Source organism: Callithrix jacchus, chromosome 5 (genome assembly GCF_049354715.1).
Source record: "Callithrix jacchus isolate 240 chromosome 5, calJac240_pri, whole genome shotgun sequence".
NCBI classification, from domain to species: Eukaryota; Metazoa; Chordata; class Mammalia; order Primates; family Cebidae; genus Callithrix; species Callithrix jacchus.
In genome coordinates this window covers 39707583-39719877 of record NC_133506.1, presented here as the reverse complement: position 1 = coordinate 39719877, position 12295 = coordinate 39707583, and the positions used below count along the sequence as shown (strand labels likewise).

The 12295-nt window shown below is 46.3% G+C and overlaps 1 protein-coding gene across 3 annotated transcripts in view; it reads right to left on the bottom strand.

Annotated features, from left to right (window-relative positions):
• HNF4A (hepatocyte nuclear factor 4 alpha) overlaps positions 1–12295 on the bottom strand; it is a 79463-nt gene that overhangs the window by 62818 nt on the left and 4350 nt on the right. The window lies entirely within an intron of this gene.

Below are 12295 nucleotides of genomic sequence, written 5' to 3'. Positions count from 1 at the left end.
CCTCTCTCCCTGTCTCCTCACCTTCCCCACCCTTCCTCATGTCTGTTTGGACAACTTTCCGACCTGCTCCTTCAGAACTCTTCTGGAGGTATGGCTGCCTCCACTGCTTGTCCCAGGGAATTCGTTGGCAGTTTGGCAGCCCAGGCTCAGCCAGGCCCACGGCAGACAGTTGTCAAATAGTGACTGTCTGGGCAGAAGGAGGCCTGTTTACCCAGGGCAAGGCCCAGGCAGAGGCTGCCGTTTCCTCCCTCCACCCCTGGCCTGACCAGCTGCTCACCCTACTGACTCAGCTGTCCTCATCTGTATTTGCTCATTCCACAAATATTTACAGAGCACCTACTGTGTGACAAGCACTGTTCTACGTGCTGGGGATACAGCAGGGACAAGACAGCCTAACTCCCTGCTGTCATGGATCTCCTGTGAAGGAGACAGGTGATAAACAGATCAGGAATGTGTAATTTCAGTGCTGTAGAGGATAATGGAATTGCCAGTGAGGGATGGAGGTGGGGCAGGCTTAGATTTGGGTGCTCAAGGTAGGCTGCTCTGCGTGGAGGACATTGGAACTAAGGCCCTACTGATGAGAAGAAATCAGCTATGTGAAGATCTGGGAGAAGGCATTCCTGGAAGAGGGAATTCCTACTAGGTGCGAAGTCCCAGTGGCAGGAATGTGCTTGGTGTGATTGAAGGATTGTCAAAAGGCCAGTATGGCTGCCTGCAGTAAGCAAAAGGGAGAAAGATGAGAGTCAGAGCCTGTGGGGGCATTTTGGTTAAAGAAAAGAGCTCATGGCTGGGTGTGGTGGCTCACGGGAGGCCAAGGTGGGTGGAACACTTGAAATCAGGAGTTCAAGACCAGCCTGGCAACATGGTGAAACCCTGGAGTTCGAGACCAGCCTGGCAACATGGTGAAACCCAGGCTCTACTAAAAATACAAAAATTAGCCAGGTGTGGTGACACACGCCTATAATCCCAGCTTCTCGGGAGGTGGAGGTTGCAGTGAGCCAAGATCATGCCACTGCACTCCAGTCTGGGTGACAGAGTGAGACTCTTTCTCAAAAAAGAAAAGAAAAAGAGCTCGGGTTGTATTTGAAGGGCGATCCAAAGGTGTTAGAGGAGTTTCAACTGGGATGTGAAACGTGGCTGTACCCTGATTTCTCTAACTCTGCCCATTCATTACTTCCCGACCCAACTGTTTCCAGGTATATTTGAGGTTGTTTGAAATAATGTTTGGCCAGGCGAGGTGGCTCATCCCTGTAATCCCAGCACTTTGGGAGGCCGAGGTGGGTGAATCACAAAGTCAGGAGTTCGAGACAAGCCTGGCAAACACAGTGAAATCACATCTCTACTAAAAATACAAAAAAGTTAGCCAGGCATGGTGGCAGGCGCTTATAATCCCAGCTACCTGGGAGGCTGAGGTAAGAAGAATTGCTTTAACCTGAGGGGGCGGAGGTTGCCACAAGCCGAAATCACATTACTGCACTCCAGCCCAGGTGACAGTACGAGACTCTATCTCAAAAAAAAAAAAAAAAAGGGAATAGTGTTTAATTATTCCCTTTCCTTTTACATTTTCATTTTCCTTTTTCTTTTTTTTTGAGACAGGCTGTCATTATCATCCAAGCTGGAGTGCAGTGGCGTGATGTGTGTTCACTACAGCCTTGACCTTCCAGGCTCAAGCAGTTCCCCCACCTCAGCCTCCAAAATGCCAGGATCATAGGCATGAGCCACTGTGACTGACCCTTTTTTTTTTTTTTAGACAGAGTCTCATTCTGTTGCCAGGCGCCAGGCTGGAGTGCAGTGGCACAATCTCGGCTCACTGCAACCTCTGCCTCCTGGGTTCAAGCAATTCTGCCTCAGCCTTCCAAGTAGCTGGGACTACAGGCACATGCCACCACGCCCAGCTAATTTTTGTATTTTTAACAGAGACGGGGTTTCACCATGTTGGCCTGGATGGTCTCAATCTCTTGACCTCGTGATCTGCCCGCCTCGGCCTCCAAAAGTGCTGGGATTACAGATATGAACCACTGTGCCCAGAACCCCCACTTTTTTTTTATAGAGATGGGGGCTCACTATGCCACCTGTGCTGGAGTGCAATGGCACAGTCATAGCTCACTGCAGCCTCCAATTCCTGGGCTCAAGTGATCCTTCCACCTCAGCCTCCCAAAATGCTGAGATCACAGGTGTAATTCTAGATGCTTCCTCCACGGCAGCTGGCCCAATTTTTATTTTTTTATAGAGATGGGGGGTCTCATTCTGTCACCCAGGCTGGAGTGCAGTGGCACAGTCACAGCTCACTGAAGCTTCCAATGCATGAGCTCAAGCAATCTGTCCACCTCAGCCTCTCTAGTAGCTGAGACTACAGGTAAATGCCACCATGCCCACTTAATTCTTTTTTATTTTTTAATCCAAGCTGTATATGTACACAATTGAAAAAGTCAAATCCTACAAGGATTATAACAGCAGCAGCTACCCACCGGCTCTCCCAGATCTGATTGCTGTCACCCAGAGGCGACAACTGGCAATATTTTAGCTGGGGTTTTCCCCACTGGTGCTTCCTCTTGATTGTATTTCTAAAATCGTGATTATATTGACTGCTCAAGAAATCAAGACTTCTTGATTTTTCAGTTACAGATGTAATGTATTCACCTGCTAGTAAGAAAGTCCTATGTAACTTTATCCCAATCTGGAGATAAATCAATAAATCAATATTTTCTTTTCTTTTTTTTGAGACGGAGTTTTGCCCTTGTTACCCAGGCTGGAGTGCAATGCCTCGATCTTGGCTCACCGCAACCTCCGCCTCCTGGGTTCAGGCAATTCTCCTGCCTCAGCCTCCCGAATAGCTGGGATTACAGGCACGCGCCACCATGTCCAGCTAATTTTTTGTATTTTTAGTAGAGACCGGGTTTCACCATGTTGACCAGGATGGTCTCAATCTCTTGACCTAGTGATCCACCCGCCTCCACCTCCCAAAGTGCTGGGATTATAGGCGTGAGCCACCGCGCCCGGCCTATCTTGTTTTTTTATATGGAGTTTAGCTCTTGTTGCCCAGGCTGGAGTGCAATTATGCAATCTTGGTTCACCACAACCTCCGCCTCCTGGGTTTAAGGGATTCTTCTGCTTCAGCCTCCCGAGTAGCTGGGAGGAGAGGCATGCACCACCACACCCGGCTACTTTTGTATTTTTGGTAGAGATAGGGTTTCTCCATGTTGGTCAGGCTGGTCTCGAATGCCTGACCTCAGGTGATCCACTTGTCTCAGCCTCCCAGTGTTCTGGGATAACAGGCATGAACCACTGTGCCCGGCCAGATGAATCAGTATTTTCAATTGCATAACCACATTACTATCATTGCTATTAGTCACCGCTGACTTTGTATGTGAATCAAAGACTTTCCACGCACTGTTTCAATTCATCCACACTGTAACACGATAATGTAGCTTTGATCAACATCTTAACAATATATACTAACATTTTACATTCAAGAAATTCTTTGCAGTTTGCAGGACACTCTTGCCTCTATCCCCTTGAGCAGCAGAGCTACCCTGAGGGATAAAGAGAACCGGCATTGTTAAACCCATTTTCAGAGAAGGATGTGGATCCCAGAATAATACAGAAAATTCTGCTGATCCCAGTAGCGCCCAGTGTTCAAATAAAATCCTTCTTCCTGGCTGGACACGGTGGCTAATGCTTGTAATCTCAGCATTTTGGGAGGCCAAGATGGGTGGATCACTTGAGGTCGTGAATTCGAGACCAGCCTGACCAACATGGTAAAACCCTATCTCTACTAAAAATACAAAAATTAGCCAGGCATGGCGATGCAAATCTGTAATCCCAGCTACTCAGGAAACTGAGGCACGAGAATCGCTTGAACCCAGGAGGCAGAGGTTGTGGTGGGCCATGATTGCATCACTGCTCTCTAGCCTGGGCCACAGAGTGAGACCCTGTCTCAAAACACACACACACACACACACACACACACACACACACACACACATTCTTTCTCAAAAAAAAAAAAAATAGAGCTCATGTTCCACATGGCAGGGAAGGAGTGGGGACCCTGGATAAATGCATGAAGGAGATAAACTCTCTTCTTGAGTTTTGGGTTGATCAGCTAGTATTGCCTTTTCTATTACAATCCTTGGTGTTAAATTCTAGTGCTGCCTTTCATGGCCTGTGTGGTTTTGAGTAAGCTATTTAATTTCTCTGAGACTTTGCTTTCTCTCCTGAGAAATGGGTATGATAACAGTATCTACCTCAATAGATAGTTGTAAGATCAAAAGAGTTATTTATTTATTTATTTATTTAATTATGGAGAGGCAGGGTCTCACTTTGTTGCCGAGGCTTGTCTTGAACTCCTAAACTTAAGTGATCCTCTTGCCTCAGCCTTCCAAAGTGTTGGAATTTACGTGTGAGCCAAAGTGTCTGGCTGAGGAGTTAATTTTTATTAAGTGCTTGGAATAGTGCTTAGACTATGGTATTATACAAGGATGAAATAACTCAGCACTAGAAAACAAAGTAGCCAGGTCCCAGATCTGGGCCTTCTGATGCCAGGTTCAGTGTGTGGCCCCCCAAACCCTAGACATTTGTATTCCTCTTCATCCAATTTTTTTTTTTTTTTTTTGAGATGAAGTCTCACTCTGTCGCCCAGGCTGGAGGTGCAATGGTGTGATCTTGGCTCAGTGCAACCTCCACCTCCCTGGTTCAAGTGATTCTCCTGCCTCAGCCTCCTGAGGAACTGGGATTATAGGCATATGCCACCAAGCGTAGCTAATTTTTACATTTTTAGTAGAGGCAGGGTTTCACCATGTTGGTCAGGCTGGTCTTGAACTCCTGACCTTGTGATCCACCTGCCTCAGCCTCCCAAAGTGCTGGGGTTACAGGCATGAGCCACCTCGCCCAGCCCCTCTTCATCCAATTGTGATCACATCTGCCTGTTACCTGTTTTTCATTTATCTATAATTGTTTACTTGATATTTTCTTTTCTTTTGAAGACACACATTATTTTTTAAGGGATGTTTCTATTAATGCTTTAATATGCTATTTGTAAATTTTTCTAGTTTACAATAAATGCACAAAGATTTAAAAGTGCTTGTCTTGTCTGTGGACTAACTAAAATCGTCCCCTGTACTTTGTGGGTTCACCTAATAAAAAGTATGCTGGGTTTTTTGTTTTTGAGACAGGGTCTCACTCTGTTGCCCAGGCTGGAGTACAGTGGCATGATCTTGGCTCACTGCAACCTCCACCTCCCAGGTTCAAGAGATTCTCCTGCCTTAGCTCCTGAGTAGGTGGGATTACAGGTGCACACCACCATGCCCAGCTAATTTTTGCATTTTTTTTTTTTGATAGAGATAGAGATGGGATTTCACCGTGTTGGCCAGGCTGGTCTCAAACTCCTGACCTCAAGTGATCTGCCCACCATGTTGGCCAGGCTGGTCTCGAACTCCAGACCTCAAGTGATCTGCCCACCGCAGCCTCCCGATGAGCTGGGATTATAGGTGTGTGCCACTGTGCCCCACCCACAGGGACATTTTGAGAATTAGGAATTAATATGTGTAAAGCCCTAGTAAGTACTCCTTAAATTATACCTGGCAATTAGCATAACCACAAGCACAAATCCATAAACATATATAAATAAAACAAAAGTTTCAAAGACATACATATTTTACTCTTACTACATGAAATGCTCTATGATATTTTCTATTTTATTTCATTCTTTTGGTAAAATGTAAAATTTCATAAAGTGATACGTTGATGATTTGTGCCTTTTTCTGTTTTGAATGTTATAGTTCAGTAAAAATATTTTTTAAGGCCAGGTGTGGTGGTGATCTTTCTGCCTTGACCTCCCAAAGCACTAGGGATTAAACTCTATCACCAAGGCTGGAGTGTGGTGTTGCAATCTCGGCTCACTGCAACCTCAGCCTCCTGAGTGTCTGGGACTACAGGCGTGCACCACCATGCCAGCTAATTGTTGTATTTTTTTTTTAAGAGACGGGTTTTTGCCGTGTTGCCCAGGCTGGTTTTTAACTCCTGGGCTCAAGTGATTCACCCACCTCAGCCCCCCAACATGCTGGGATTCAGGCATGAGTCACTGCGCCTGGCCAAATCTTACTCTAGTTATATCTCATTGTTTTTTCTGTTTGTTTGGTTTTTTTTGGGATGGAATTTTGCTTTTGTTGTCCAGACTGGAGTGCAGTGGTGTGATCTTGCTTGGCTCATTGCAACCTCCACCTCCCGGGTTCAAGTGATTCTCCTGCCTCAGCCTTCTGAGTAGCTGGGACTACAAGTGCAAGCCACCACGCCTGGCTAATTTTTTGTATTTTTAGTAGAGACAGGGTTTCACTGTGTTAGCCAGGATGGTCTCAGTCTCCTGACCTTGTGATCATCTGCTGCCTCAGCCTCCCAAAGTGCTGAAATTACAGGTGTGAGCCACTGTGCCAGCCTTTTTTTTTTTTTTTTGAGACAGAGCTTCACTCTTGTTGCTCAGGCTGGAATGCAATAGCATGATCTAAGCTCACCACAGCCTCTGCCTCCCAGGTTCAAGCAATTCTCCAGCCTCAGCCTCCAGAGTAGCTGGGATTACAGGCATGCACCACCATACCTGGCTAATTTTTTATTTTTAGTAGAGATGGGGTTTCTCCATGTTGGACAGGCTGGTCTTGAACTCCCAACCTCAGTGATCCGCCCACCTCAGCCTCCCAAAGTGCTGGGATTAGAGGCGTGAGCCACCACGCCCAGCCCAGGTCTAGCAAATTTTAAGATTTTCATTTTCTCCATTATTTTACTTTGAAAAATGTCAACCTTTAAACTTTGAAAGACTAGTATAGTGAGCACTGATGTATCCTTTCACCTGAATTCACCAACTGGTTGCATTCTGCCACATTTGCTGTATCGCTATCTCTGTATCTATCTATGCAGTTTTTTATGGAAATATTTCATCTAAAAAAATTGTAAAGGCCAGATATGGTGGCTCATGCCTGTAATCCCAGCATTTTGGGAGGCTGATGCAGGAAGATTGCTTGAGGACAGGAGTAGGAGACCAGCCTGTGCAACATAGCAAGACATGTCTCTATAAAAAAATTTTTAAATTAGCTGGGTGTGGTGGCATGCGCCTGTGGTCCCAGCTACTTGGGAGGCTTAGGTGGAAGGATTGCTTGAGCTCAGCAGGTTGAGGCTACAAGGGAGCCAAGATTGTGGCTCACTCTAGCCCACATGACAAAGCAAGACCCTGTTTCAAAAACAACAACAAAACAATAATAAATATAATTTTGTAAATTGTATATTTACACTTGTTATGCATATTTGATGTGTGTGTGAGCATGACCCTATCGCAGAGACGATCAACTATGTACCAACAAATCCATGCTCCCCTTTCCAGACTTAGAGGAAGTCCTGCCCAGCTAGGGACATCTTCCAGACCCCTTTGCATTGGGCAAAGGCCATGTGACTAGTTCTCACCAATGGGATGTTAGTAGAAGTGCCAGAGTCTCTCTGGGCTAGGGAGACTTAAGGGGTCCCTGGATAACCATGCCACAGAAGTCAGCAAACTTCTAACCTAAAGTTTGCATTTGCTTGTTACATAAGCTAGCTTGCCTGAAATAATACAACGCCAACAAATTGCATGATCTATCCCTGGGTTAAGATTGCAGTTTGAAACACACTGATGTGATCTTCTGATTTTCCAAATAATTTTGAACCATCCCAGGGACTGGGAGGCTGAGGTGGGAGGATTGCTTGAGCCCAGGAGTTTGAGGCTAGCCTGGGCTATAACATAGAAAGACCCTGTCTCTAAAATAAAATAAAATAAAATGAAAAGAAATCTACAAAAGTCAAAAAGAAGTGTCTCTGATGGAAGCAGAGGTTGAAGGGTTAGAGGAAGCTAAGCCCTAGCTGTTTGAACACGCCCCTGCCCCATTATCCTCAAAGTGAACCTGCCGCATCTTTCCTGACTCTTAGGACTCAGGGAATGCTGTGTGACAACCACTGAGCCAGGAGCTCGTCATACCTCTGTTTCTCAAAAGAGGAAATGGAGGCCAGGTGCAGTGACTCACACCTGTAATCCCAGCACTTTGGGAGGCCAAGGTGGGCAGATCACATGAGGCCAGGAGTCCAGCCTGGCCAACGTAGTGAAACCCCATCTCTACCAAAACTACAAAAATTTGTCAGGTATGCTGGCATGCGCCTGTAATACCAGCTACTTGGGAGGCTGAGGCACAAGAACTGCTTGAACTCAGGAAGTGGAGATTGCAGCAGTGAGCAGAGATTGTGCCCCTGGGTAACACTGAGACTCTGTCTCAAAAAGAAAAAAAAAAAATAGAGGAGATGGAGAAGCAGCAGGAGAAGGACTTAAGTAAAGTTACAAATAGCCACCCCAGGCCCAGAGCCAGAGCTATCTCCCAGGTCTTTGATGAGGATAGGCCTGTCGCCTCCCTTTCTATGCCTCTCATCTGCCTCCTCCTCTGTGAAGGAGCCACACAGACTCACATCTATGAACCAGCACCCCCAAGAGGAGACCCCAGGAGTCCCAGGGCCCCAAAGGCTTGCAACAAAGCCTTGTCCTAACTCTCCAGCCAGACAGTTGCAACCTGGGAGCAGTTACCTATTCCTCATTCATCTCTGTTGCTTCTATAACAGCCAAAATGATGCTAGCACCTAGTAAGCGTCCAGTCCTTTGCATGCGGTAGGTGCACGCTCTGTAGGTATAATACTAAGAATAGTTCAAATTCACATAGCAGTTTCTATGTGCTCAACACTCAGCACTTTTACACATATTGACTTTATTTCTCACAGCAACCCCATGAAGCAAATGCTATTATCCTCAGCCCCATTTGACAGATGAAGAAATGGAGGCAGAAAAGATTGAGTCAGCTGGCCACGGTGGCTCACGCCTGTAATCCCAGCACTTTGGAAGGTCAAGGCAGGAGTATCACTTGAGGTCAGGAGTTTAGGACTAGCCTGGCAAACATGGTGAAACCCCATCTCTACTAAAAATAGAAAAAATTAGCCAGGCATGGTGGTGGGCGCCTGTAATACCAGCTACTCAGGAGGCTGAGGCAGGAGGTGGAGGTTGCAGTGAGCCAAGATCATGCCATTGCATTCCAGCCTGGGCAACTGAGCAAGACTCTGTCTCAAAAAAAAAAAAAAAATTGAGTCATTTACTTGGGGTCACACAGCTGGTAGGTGTTAGTTTGAACCCAGGCAGCCTGACTTGAGCTGCTAACCACTATGCTACCCAGCTCCCTTGGATGCTATTATGACATGATAGCTGACGGAAGGAAGATTTGGTGTCAGACTAGATTTAATCACCTATTTGCTGGGAGATGCAGGGAAACGCGACTTAACAACTCTGAATTTCAATTTCTCCATAAAATGGAGATCACACGTCCTACTTAGATGGGTTATTGCAAAGCTTCAAAGGGGGAAAACATAACAAATAGCCAGCATCTTGCCCATTACATAAAAGGGGCTTAAATGAAAACAAATTTCTCTCCTTGTTGTTGACCCAGGAATATGAGTCAGGTAAAATGACAGGCACAATTCCTTCACCTAAGCATCTCAGCATGCTTTTTTGCTCTTTCTTCTTTTTTAGACAAGTTTCCCTCTGTTGCCCAGGTTGGAGTGCAGTGGTGTAACCTCGGCTTACTGCAGCCTCCACCTCCTGGGTTCAAGTGATTCTTCTGGCTCAGCCTCCCGAGTAGCTGGGATTACAGGCACCTGGCACCACGTCCACCTAATTTTCATATTTTTAGTAGAGACGGGGTTTCACCACATGGACCAGGCTATGTCTCGAATTCCTGACCTCAAGAGATCTGCCCACCTTAGCCTCCCAAAGTGCTGGGATTACCGTGTGAGCCACCATACCCAGCCTCAGCATGCTTTTAGGAACAAGATTAATCCATCATGAAACGACCAGACAAGTCTCAAAATACTTTCAATAAAGGATGGAATTATTTGCAGTAAAACATAAGTAAAATCAGAGCAGTGTGTGGCCACGCTCCAGGCCTTTGCATATGCTGTTCCCTCAGCTGGGAACACTCTTACACACCATCTCTTCTCCCAGCTGACTCCTACTAACCTTCAGGTTCCAGCTCAGATATAACAGTCTACCCCTTCAGGGTCAGAAGTCTGTGACCCCTTCCCCTTCTCCTACGTTCCTCTGTATCCCACGGCGCTGTCTCTGTCCTTATCATGGCACTCTGTCTTCGGTCGCTGCGGGCTTGTCTATCTACCCACCAAATTGGGCACTGTCTAAGATCTAAAGCAAAGTCGTTCTTTTTGTTTTTTGTTTGTTTGTTTTCTGAGACAGAGTCTCACTCTTATCACCCAGGCTGGAGTGCATCTGGGCTCACAGCAACCTCCATCTCCTGGGTTCAGGCAATTCTCTTGCCTCAGCCTCCCCAGTAGCTGGATTACAGGGGCCCACCAACATGCCTGGCTAGTATCTGTATTTTTAATAGAGCCAGGGTTTCACCATGTTGGCCAGGCTGGTCTCGAAACTCCTGACCTCAGGTGATCCGTCCACCTCGGCCTCCCAGAGTGCTGGGATTACAGGAGTGAGCCACTGCGTGAAGCAAACATCCTCCTATGGTCCTCCAGTGCCTAACAAAATGTCTTGCATACTATAAGCCCCAGTGGAAGTTTGTTGAAGAGATGAACAAAAGAACAATGAATTAATGAATACAGGAGGATTCTGGGTGGAGGCAAGATGCACTCTGGGTATCTAGTTCCTCCCTTTACTAAATGGGACAAAGTAAGGCAATGGTTTCCATACTGTAGCTGAACTGCATACCCTAAATCACATAAGAAGCTCAATAAAAAGTTACAGATTCTTAGAACTCACCCCAGGAGACTCTGATTCATTGGATCTGGAGTGGAGCCCCAAAAATTGTTTTAAAAAGTTTCCTGGCCAGGCGTGGTAGCTCACACCTGTAATCCCAGCACTTTGGGAGGCCAAGGTGGGCGGATCATGAGGTCAGGAGATCGAGACCATCATAGCCATGGTGAAATCCCGTCTCTACTAAAATACAAAAAATTAGCCTGGCGTGGTGGTACATGCTTGTAGTCTCAGCTACTCAGGAGGCTGAGACAGGGAAATTGCTTGAACCTGGGAGATGGAGGCTGCAGTGAGCTGAGATCGTGCCACTGTACTCCAGCGTGGCAACAGAGCAAGATTCTGTCTCAAAAAAGTAAAAAAACCTTTCCTATATGCAACCAGGTTTGTGAACCATGGGGGCTGAAGACCAAATTGAGGTAGGATGGGAAGGTGATATGGGAGGGGAGATGGGGAGGGGCTGGAAAGGAACCATATTTTGGGAATGAAGGGTGGGAGCAGCTATAGCCTGATATTGGACACAGTCCCATAGCCAGCCAGCATCTGGTGTCCTACTCAACTTTGGTCCTATCCACCCTTCACAAGGACACAGCATGTTCATTATAGCTTCTATTACCTTTTCTCTTTCATTAGCTTGTGGAATCTTCATAACAATGGTTCATTTGATGGGTGAAGAAACTGAGGAACAGATAGCTGAAGGACCATCAGCACAGAGCTTCAAGGGGGAGAGCCACGTCATCAAACTGCCTCTGACAATGTCCTCTGATCTGTCCTCAAGCTGATGCTATTGGTGAAAGGGACTAGGCCTACAGAGCTAGGAAAAATTAGTCTCAACTGGCGCTTAAAAACAGATCTAATTATTCCCCTGATGGAAGATTGCTGACATCCCCCGTCTCCTCACTTGTCCTGTCTAGAACACTTGAAGGTGCTGCTATTCCAGGCCACCTCAGCCCACCCCTTCTCATCCATCCATCCATCTTTTCATCTACCCACCCATCACATCATTTATCCATCCATCCTTTCCCTAACCACCTACCCATCTATTCAGCTACTTATTCATCCATTTATCACATGCACCTACATATCTTTCCATCCATCTCATCCATCTACTTACCCATCCACTCATCACCCTCCACACATACCCATCTACTCATAACATCTTTTTTTTAATCCATCCACGGATCTATCCACCCAGCCATCTTCCCAGTTACTCATTCATCTGTTTGTCTCATCCGTCCAGCTATTTCTCCATCTGTTCCACGCTTGTATCCCTCCGCCCATCTAACACATCCATCCATCATATCACGTTCATTCATCAGTCCATCCACCTAGCCACCCACCCAGACATACGTTCATTCATCCATCCATCCACCTTCTCCTTCATTCATCCACTCAATTAACCTTTAATCAAGGTCTACATGGGACCAGACCCCGTCAAAGGCTGGAGTATAACAAAAAGATTAGATAGAAACAGAT